This window comes from Dipodomys ordii, unplaced genomic scaffold (assembly GCF_000151885.1).
Source record: "Dipodomys ordii isolate 6190 unplaced genomic scaffold, Dord_2.0 Scaffold3, whole genome shotgun sequence".
Taxonomy (NCBI): Eukaryota; Metazoa; Chordata; class Mammalia; order Rodentia; family Heteromyidae; genus Dipodomys; species Dipodomys ordii.
The window spans coordinates 27,163,548-27,173,785 of NW_012267219.1; the positions used below are offsets into that span (position 1 = coordinate 27,163,548).

At 38.9% G+C, this 10,238-nt stretch overlaps 1 protein-coding gene across 1 annotated transcript in view; it reads right to left on the minus strand.

Annotated features, from left to right (window-relative positions):
• Eea1 (early endosome antigen 1) overlaps window positions 1-10,238 on the minus strand; it is a 94,302-nt gene that overhangs the window by 83,377 nt on the left and 687 nt on the right. The window lies entirely within an intron of this gene.

Here is a 10,238-nt window from a genome sequence, read left to right on the forward strand (position 1 = left end):
TTTTCAGATCCATTGTAAAGTTTATTTATAGAAGAATGATCTAGAAAAGATGTGTACACACACACACACCCAGACCCAGTGATGGACACATGACTCAGAAAACAACTTTGTTAGCCACCTAAGGACAAATCCATGATGTGATTTTAAGAAAGAGAGAGAGAGACAGACAAACAAACAGACAGACAGACAGACAGACAGACAGACAGACAGACAGAAAGAAAGAAAGAAAGAAAGAAAGAAAGAAAGAAAGAAAGAAAGAAAGAAAGAAAGAAAGAAAGAAAGAGGAAGGAGGGAAGGAGAAAGGGAGGGATGGAGGGAGGAAGGAAGGAAGGAAGGCAGGCAGGCAGGCAATGGTTTTATATTCTTAAAAGTTGAGAAATGAGCCAGGAGCCAGTGGCTCATGCCTGTAATCCTAGCTACTCAGGAGGCTGAGATCTGAGGATCATGGTTCAAAGTCAGCCCAGGCAGGAAAGTCCATGAGACTCTTATCTCCAATAGACCACTAGAAAACGGGAAGTGGCGTGGTGGCTCAAGCAGTAGAGGGCTCACCCTGAACTAAAGAGCACAGAGACAGCACCCAGGCCCAGAGTTCAAGTCCCACGACCAACAAAAAAAGATTTGAGAAATGAGACACTGGACCAAACTTAAGACAGAAGACAGAGAAGCATGTGTCAGATGGCCATCTAGAGTCCTGAACACACTGAGTAAAAAGTAAACAACAGGGATGCAGAGAACAGAGATAAGAAGTCAGTGGCCCATTAGAATGTTATTTTATCTGGGATAGAACTGTTTCTATCACAGACAACCTTCTCTAACCTACTCACTGAAAACATTACACTAAGTGTACAGCAGTTAGCTCCATTCATGTATTGGTCTGGAACTCTACAATAAATTCCCTTTATAACTTAAAACTGATTTGAAAAACATTGTAATCCTCAAAACCAAAACAAAACATTATTGGTCAAAGGATGACAGAGGACATTCATACATTTCATACTTCATTAATTTTCATTTCCTTTCCTGGTTCTTAGATAGTTCTTAGATAGTCGTTTGTGACCTATTTCTATTTCCTTACTTCTCAGCCATGTATTTCTCTCTAATGACTCTTCAAATTCAACTGGGAATAATCTAATTATCCCATTCAGTAGCATTTTCACTCCTTATTTAACTTGACTTCTCTCAACATTTGTACATATCTAACACTTGCCTCAACTTGTCTCCTGAATGCCAGACCTGTATTTCTACTTGCACACAGAACATCTCATTTCCACTGGTATATCTAGACCTCTAGTTCACACATTTTCCTCTCCAAACCTGTTTCTCTTCCTTCTCTATCATTAACCTTAGACCATTCAGTAACCGTCTCAGCTACCCAAATTACTTCTAAGTCAACTATCAATTCTCTTGTCTTTTGTGTGTGTGTGTGTGTGTGTGTGTGTGTGTGTGTGTGTGAAAATACTGTACAAAGGGGTTACAATTACATGGGCAAGATAATGAGTACATTTCTTTTTTTTTCTCTCCTCCCCACCCCAATGAGTACATTTCTTATCAAGCATTGTAGCCTCCTCCTTTGTTTCCCCTTCCGATCCCTTCCCATCCTCCCTCCACCCCCACCCCCCTTAATTGTCTTGAAAATCAATCTATTCTCTCTGGCCCTCAAAGTCATTCTTGCCTGAACTTGAGCTTTCATTATCTCCCAGAGTTATAGCCAGAGGTCCCTGAAATTTTGATTTGATAAGAACTTCGAGTCCTTTTTTTAAGGGCCAAATACCTGCCTCAAATACGCAAAGCTACAGGTTCAGTCTAAGGCACTGAAAAAAATTTCTTGAGGACTCCAAATAATTCTAATGTAATACAGTAACTTTCTGGCTGGTCTTTTCCTTAATGAAATCCTTTCTACAAAGCAACCATCAAGAAGTCACATGTTACTAAACTACCAAGCATCAAGCACCACATTGGACCCCAGAAACGCTTAAGAAAATAAATAAAATCTCCTTCACAGTCTGGAAGGAGAGAAGTCAAATAAATAAATTACAAAACCAATGGAGTAGTACACTCAGGCAGCTGAAATAGGAGGATTACAAGTTTAAGGCCAGAATGGGCTACACAGAGAGCTTAATGCGAGCTTTGATTAAATAGTGAGACCTGGCTTCAAAAATAAATTGGACTGGGAAGGTGGCTCAGTGGTAGAGTGCTTGCCTCGCATGCATGAAGCCCTGGGTTCGATTCCTCAGCACCACATAAGCAGAAAAAGCTGGAAGTGGCGCTGTGGCTCAAGTGGTAGAACACTAGCTTTGAGCTGAAGAGCTGGAGGGATGGTACCCAGGCCCAGAGTTCAGGCCCCACAACCAACAAAAAATAAAATTTAAAAAAAAACTGATTAAACTTTGTAAAAATTTTAATTGTTATTATACAGTATTTGTTAAAATGCTGGGTAGTATGATAACTGCTTTAAACTTTGCATCTGATTTACCCCCAGGAGTAGAGAAACCCAGAGCTTAAGTGATGGCTTAATGCTCTCAATTAGTACAGGATGCTTTGGACAAATGGCCCTTAGTGTCACTTGAATTGAACAGTAAACAAATGGACAACAATTAGTAAGGGATGGCAAGGTCAATGTATACACAGAGTATGTAAGGATGATGCCCCAGTATGTGTAAAGGGACCAGGGAATTAAGGGCTAGAATGATAAGTTAAAGTATAGGTGTCTCCTATAGACATGGTTAAGATATGGGTAAGAAATATCTCCCCAAAAGACTTATGTGGTGAAAAATTTGTCTATAGATGGTGGTGTTATTTAGAGGTAACTGAATCTTGAGGTCAATAACTTAGTCAATGATTTTAATCCACTAATAAGTTTATAACTGAACATTAGGAGTTAGGAACTTTAGAAGACTAGGTAACTGGGGGTGTGCCTTGATGAGTATATCTCATCTCTAATTCCTCCCTGGCTTTCTCTCCATATCCTGGCTGCAAGAGGTGAAAAGCTCTGCTTCACTAAGCAATCTCCCCTATTGTATTCTACCTCAGCAAAGGTCAACAATGATGGGCCAAGAGATTTTATAAAAACTCTGAAACACATGAACCTAAATAAACATTTCCTCCTTTAAATTGTCTGTTCAGGTTTTCTGTCACAGAACAAAAGACTAATGCTGAGGCTTGAGTAATCACTAACAAATTTTAGGTAGAAAAAAATGACAACACTGACTTGCTTTTAATAGATTCACAGAACATATTTTTCGAAGATTTTCCTTCCAAAAAGATCTTTAGGAGGACCCTAACTGCTCACAGTATACATCAGAAAAGTTTATTTATTGTAAGTATCCCCATCCACATGCTGAAATACAGTCCCCCTATTCAGTATGAGGCTATATGACACTCATGTTTGCCTGGTATATTTTCAAAACAGCCTTCTCTCCTTTGCCTCTCCTTCCTTGAATCACTTCCAGTCTCTGCAAACTTTTCAATAATCTCCATTTCTACATTCCCCCACCCCAAATTTATTGCACAACAGAATTAGTTATGGTTGTGCTCCAAACTCTTCCTCAGTATAACTACTACACTGATTGCATTATACCTGTAAGTGACTATCATCTCCATTAAACTCACATGTTTTATTCTCAGGGTGTATTTATCCCAAAGCCCAGCCACAGTAGTTAGCAAAGAATACATGATCAACAACAACATGTTAAATGAATGTCAAAATATATACTCTGGAGTTCTCATCTATAAAAAGAAATTTAATGTATTAAACAAAACAAATAATGTCTTAGTCTATTTTCTTTTGCTATAATAGAACACCTGAAGATGGACAATACATTTTAAAAAGGCGATAGGGAAGGGATTTGCAGACAGACAGCAAAGTGTGTTGGCATTTGATAAGGAACTCTGCTGCTGCTCCCTGTATAGCAGTACAACAAAAGGGGATAAGGGATGCAGACAGCTGCAGAAGAGAGGACAAGACAGATCCAGGAGAAGCACCAGCTTCACGTTATAACAACCTATTCTCAAAGGTTCTAATCTAGTTTTAAAGAGATAACCTAGTCTCTTAAGAAAGACATTAATCTACTTATAAAGACAGGGTTCCTATGACCTAATCACCTCCCGTGTTGACTGAGAGTCAACATGACATTTGGTGGGGGCAAGTCATATCCGAACTACAGCATGCAGTGATTTTTTTTAAGAATTCAAAAAAATTATAGTATTTAATAATAATAATTATTATTATTATTAAAGCAAAATACCAACACTAGTAGTATGTAATAGAGGGGCTGGGAAGGTGGCTCAGTGGTAGAGCGCTTGCCTTGCATGCCTGAGGCCCTGGGTTTGATTCCCAGCTCCACATAAGCAAAGAAAAAGAAAAAAAAGCCGGAAGTGGTGCTGTGGCTCAAGTGGTAGAGCACTAGCCTTGAGTTGAAGAGCTGAGGGACAGCGCCCAGGCCCAGAGTTCAGGCCCCACTATAGATAGGTTCAGAAAACCATGCAGTAAATGGTGTGGAGATACAGAACCCATCCCCTTAAAGAGGAAAACTTTGTGATAAGACCTCTAAAGTTTATATATTAGAAACTTCATCCTCAACACAACAGTATTGGAAGGTCATGAGGACAGAATGCCCTCATAAGTGGATTAATGTCACTATTACAAGAGTAGAATCACTATTAAGAGAGTTAATTGTTACAAAAGTAAATTCAGTCCTCCTCTTTCCCTTTTCCCTTCCACTTACTGCCATGTGATAACACAGAAGGCCCTTACCAGACATGGGCCCTTCAATCTCTCAGCCTCCAGAAATGTAAGAAACAAATTCCATTTCTTTACAAATGACCTGGCCTGAAGTATTTTGTTACAGTAACACAAAACGAAGAGGAAAAGGAAATACATTCTTCAAAAATGTCATAGAATAAAAATAAATGCTGTAAAATATTCCGATGCAGAGAGGCCAAATTAAAATAACTAAATACAATGCCTACTAAGTATCAGCTAGGGGCTGGGAAGGTGGCTCAGTGGTAAAGCGCTTGCCTTGCATGCTTGAGGACCTGGGTTCGATTCCTCAGTACCCATAAGCAAAAAAACAAGGCGGAAGTGGCGCTGTGGCTCAAGTGGTAGAGCACTAGCCTTGAGCTGAAGAGCTGAGGGGCATCGCCCAAGCTCAGAGTTCAAGCCCACGACCGGACCCAAAATAAAAATAAAAACTAAATATCAGCTGGATATAAAATGTAGTTCTGATTCCCATACTAACAGTAGCATATATGAAACAAAGGACATGATCAGATGAACTACAAGACTGGAATTATGGATAGTAAACTGAATTAATGTAAAGTTATGAAGGTGACAACTACACTGTAGTTGGTTTTTTCTATTTTTTAATGGAAATATTGAAACTGAAGGCATATGAGTAATTAATAAATGACTATGGGGAAAAACATTCATAGAGAAAAAGAATGAAAATGACTCTGGCTGGGGAAAAATCATTCATAGAGAAAAAAAAGGGAGAAGGAAAAAAAAAAAGTGAGCATGCCAGGCACTGGTGGCTCATGGCCTGAAATCCTAGCTACTCAGGAGACTGAGATCTGAGTATCACTGTTCAAAGCCGGTCCAGGCAGAAAAGTCCACTTGAGACTCTTATCTCCAATTAACCACACAAAATCCAAAAGTGGCACTGGGGCTTAAGTGGTGGAGTACAGACAAGCACAAAGAGGCTCAGGGACAGCCTTCAGACCCTGGTTCAAGCCCCACAACCACCGAAAGAGAGACAGACAGACAGACACAGAGAGACAGACAGACAGACAGACACAGAGAGACAGACAGACAGACAGAGAGACAGAGACAGAGAGGACCAGAGAGAGACACAAGAGAGACACAAGAGAGACAGAGAGATAGAGACAGAGACAGAGAGAGAGCAAATGTTAAAGCAAATAAGGTAAAATGATAACAACAGGTGAATCTGGGTAAAGAATGTAAGATTGTTCTTTGCATTATTTAACTCTTGAAACATTCTGTAAGTTTAAAGTTTAGTACAAGTAAGAAGTTTGAAAGTACTGTATACATTCAACTAACCTTTACTGTCCAAAACAGTACCCCTAACTCTATGAGGCAGCTTAACAGGTTAAATGTGGTTACTCAAATTGAGATGTGCCAATAGCTACAAAATAAAATTGTAAAATATGTTAACAATTATATATTGATTGCCTGTAAAAATACCTTAAATATACCAGGTTAAATGATATAGTATTTTCAAGATTAATCTTCATTCCATTTTTACTTTTTAAAAATATTATTACAAGCAAGCTTACCTTACATATGTGACTTCATGTGTGCTTTGTACAAAATTAAGCTAGACAATCAAGCAATTCCATGATACTAGCTTTGATGCCATTTTGCAAATTTCTGAGATTTTTGTTTTTGTTTTGTTTTCTGCTTTAAATCTATCTTTTTTCTTTTTTTTTTTTTTTGGTGTCCGGGGGGGGGCCTGAACTCTGGGGCCTGGGCACTGTCCCTCAGCTCTTCAGCTCAAGGCTAGCGCTCTACCACTTGAGCCACAGCGCCACTTCCGGCTTTTTTCTTTTTGCTTATGTGGTGCTGAGGAATCGAACTCAGGGCCTTGAGCATGCAAGGCAAGCGCTCAACCACTGAGCCACCTTCCCAGCCCCTATCTTTTTTCTTTAAAAGTCACTTGATTTTAAGCAACTTGAGAGTAGTGACAGTGTCTATTCATTGCTCTGTCTCCAGTATCTAGCACATAGAAAATATAAATAACTATTTGTTCAAAGGCATTATGCTAAAGAAGGATAAGTAAGAGAGAAATTAACTCACTCTCATATCTGAATCTTTGCTTATAACACCTTCCTGCACTGAAACTTTGCCTCTTCAATGTATATTTTCGTTGGGGGTTGGGGGGAGGGTCCAGTCATGGGACCTGAACTCTTGGCCTGGGCGCTGTCCCTCAACTCTTCAGCTCAAGGCTAGCGCTCTACCACTTGAGCCACAGCACCACTTCCAGCTTTTTTTCTTTTTGCTTATATGGTGCTGAGGAATCGAACCCAAGGCCTCATGCATGCAAGGCAAGCGCTCTACCACTAAGCTACCTTCCCAGTCCCTCAATGTATATTCTTCATCTCACAATTTTCTCCAAAGTGCACACACGCACACACACACACACACACACACACACACACAAATCCATTCTGCCCATTTCTCTGTACTACTATAGCCTCCACTGACTCTATCATTTACTTTAGCACTTAACATGTAAGTTCCTTTAAGCAGAAATTTATCCCTTATATTCCACAATAACTAGCATAGCACTAACCATATCAATTGAGCAATGAGGAGAAAGGGGTGTAAGTGGCCAAAAAAAAACAGAAATGGATCAGAACTGGGAGATTTTACTCTAGTCCCTAGATGTCTTTAGTATTTAACTGTGTTACTTTACATAAATCACTATCAATCAGTTTTTACTTCGTAACTTTTAAAATCAAAGATACAGACCAAGTAATCACGTAAGCTCTTCTATTTTACAATTCTGGAATAATTGAATCCATCCTTTAACAATATCCTTTAGGGCTGGGAAGGTGGCTCAGTGGTAGAGCACTTGCCTTGCATGCATGAAGCCCTGTGTTCGATTCCTCAGCACCACATAAGCAAAAAGAAAAAAGCCAGAAGTGGCGCTGTGGCTCAAGTGGTACGACCAGACCCAAAAAAAAAAATATATATATATATATCCTTTATATTTACCATTGAAAAAGAAATCTAATATTCTACTATTACTAAATTTCTTGAGAAAGAAATGGTAGCAAAGTTTACAAACTGCCTAAGGTAGTAAATGCTAATCATCTTTCTGGACATCAAGCCTTTTAAAGTCAGGTTTGTCTTCACAGAACTATAGGCAAAATACTCAGTACATACATATTGGAGCTACCACATCACCCTTAATGTTTCACTAGACCATTCTAAGCATCAGCGTGACAGCTTTATTTTAGTAAGCTAATGAAAAAGAAAAGAAGGCCAACGGGGAAAAAAGGAAAGGAGAATGAAGAAGGAGAATTGAGAAGGAGGAGGAAGAGGCGGCACTGAAGCCAAACTTCTATGACCTTATTGGCAATATTCAGAAGCCAACTTCAAACATTATTTAAATGACATAATTCAGAATAAAATGACCATTAAAGGTCACCTAAAAACAGACTGTTAAAGAAATGAAAAATGATTTCAAAGCATGAAGACTGTTTCAAACAAATCTCTAGCCAGGTGCCAGTGGCTCACATCTATAATTCTAGCAACACAGAAGGCTAAGATCTGGAGGACCAAGCTTAAAAATCAGCCCAAGCAGAGAAGTCTGCAAGACTCCATCTCCAATTAGCCAACAAAAAGCCAGTGAATGTGTGCATCAGTAGCAGAAAACCAGTCATAAGCAAGAAAGTTGACCAACACACACACACATACAATCTCTAAATCAGAGAGCATATTTTTATGTCTTAATACCAATGCTATAAAATAAGGTTATCAGGGTGGGGTAAAATAAAAGTTGCCATGTTACATAATTTAAGTATTCAAGTTCTCCTTGTTAGTAAATACCACCTACGAAGTTAATAAGTTATATATTCTAAATTCTAAAATAGTCATGTAAATCACAAGATTTTATCAAAATACTCCTACCAAAATCAGGTAATACTACTGACCCCTCTACAAGATAAAAAGCTGAACTCCTTCAAAGGGACTCCAGGTCCTCTCAAAACCTGGTCTTTAGCCACCAGAGTATCCTCAACTCCCACCAATCCCTGCATCTCATCTCATTTCCTAAATGTCATTATTCAGCCTCCCTTTAGTAAAACTTCACTGAAAGTTAATTGTGGGAATCACTTCAAACTTTTCTATAGAAGAGTACATACATCTATCAACCAGGGAAGTTTTGCCTCTACAATACATTTGAGTACAGACTGGAGATACTTTTGGTTATCACAGAGGCAAAGGAGTATTTGAGAGAATGGTCCTAGCCTCTAGTGCTGTTAATTTCCTACAGTGCCCAGTATGATAGCGCCCCACAACAAAGAATTATCTAATCACACTTCTGAGTTGTTTCAATATGATTAAATTCAATTAAAACTGTGTTTTTCAAATATGATTATTTGATAATATATCTCAACAATAAATACAATAAGCCAACTTTGTAGTTTCCATAAAAATGTCCTAAGCAGATGTGTATGCAAACAACACTAAAAGTGGTTTTTATCTAATCCCAATGCTTAACATTAATCCTCTGACATTTTTTAACAGCTAATCTGTAACTACCAGAAGCTAACCTCAAATAAGGAAACACTTGGTTTATTTATAAACTTTAAAGAAAAGCACAGGCAAACTAATTTTTCACTTGTGGAACTAGCACAAAAACAAATCCGAGGCATGAGGTAATCAGTTCCTCCAGGTCTGATAAAAAGAAAATACCTTTAAGTGCTTAAAGTAAATCATACACAGATGTCTACTGTTGAACAAAAGAACTGATGGCAGGTCTAAAGGCCATATCCTTGCTACTGCCAAACCACTGCTGATCCAAGATTTCAAACCCTTGGCAAAATATCATCATCATCATCATCATGTCATTCGATGGGGTTAGAGACAGAAATCAATTTTTACTCCCAATACATAACTAAGTTTCGTATGACTTTAAAAATTCAAAAAAGTTGGGAGAAGCAAAAACATTCTTTTCTTATATACTGGATGACTCAACTCTCCTGCACATTCCTTGACTGAGTACCACAAATTCTGTCCTGGGCCCCTTTAAAAATCATTTACATTTTGTTGCACTTTACAGAAAAGGAAAATAAAAACAGTAATTCAGAGAAAAAGACTAATTGTTATTCTAGAAGCTGCTCAAATAATGCATCTAATCACGTTCCAAAGCTTTAGCTTCAAGATTTTCCAGATTTCAAGCCGAAATAGCACTGGTAGGAAGTAAAGAAGTGTACAACATTTGATCAAGCTTCTGGTAGATTTTTTCTTTTCTTTTCTTTTTTGGACAGCTAAAATAAGGTACTGTGGCTTGGAGGGGGAAATGCATTTTTAATTAAAAAGGAAAAGTTTCCAACAGTGAGTAATAGCTTCCTTCTCAGCTGACTCTGCCAGATGTTAGTCCCAAGATCGGGCCCGGACTAGGCCAGGTCTCCCCTCCGCCAGCGCCGTGGTCTGGAGGCGGCGTGTCAGGTGCGTGGTCGTGTCAGACCCAGGGGAGCCCGGGTGTCACGGCGGG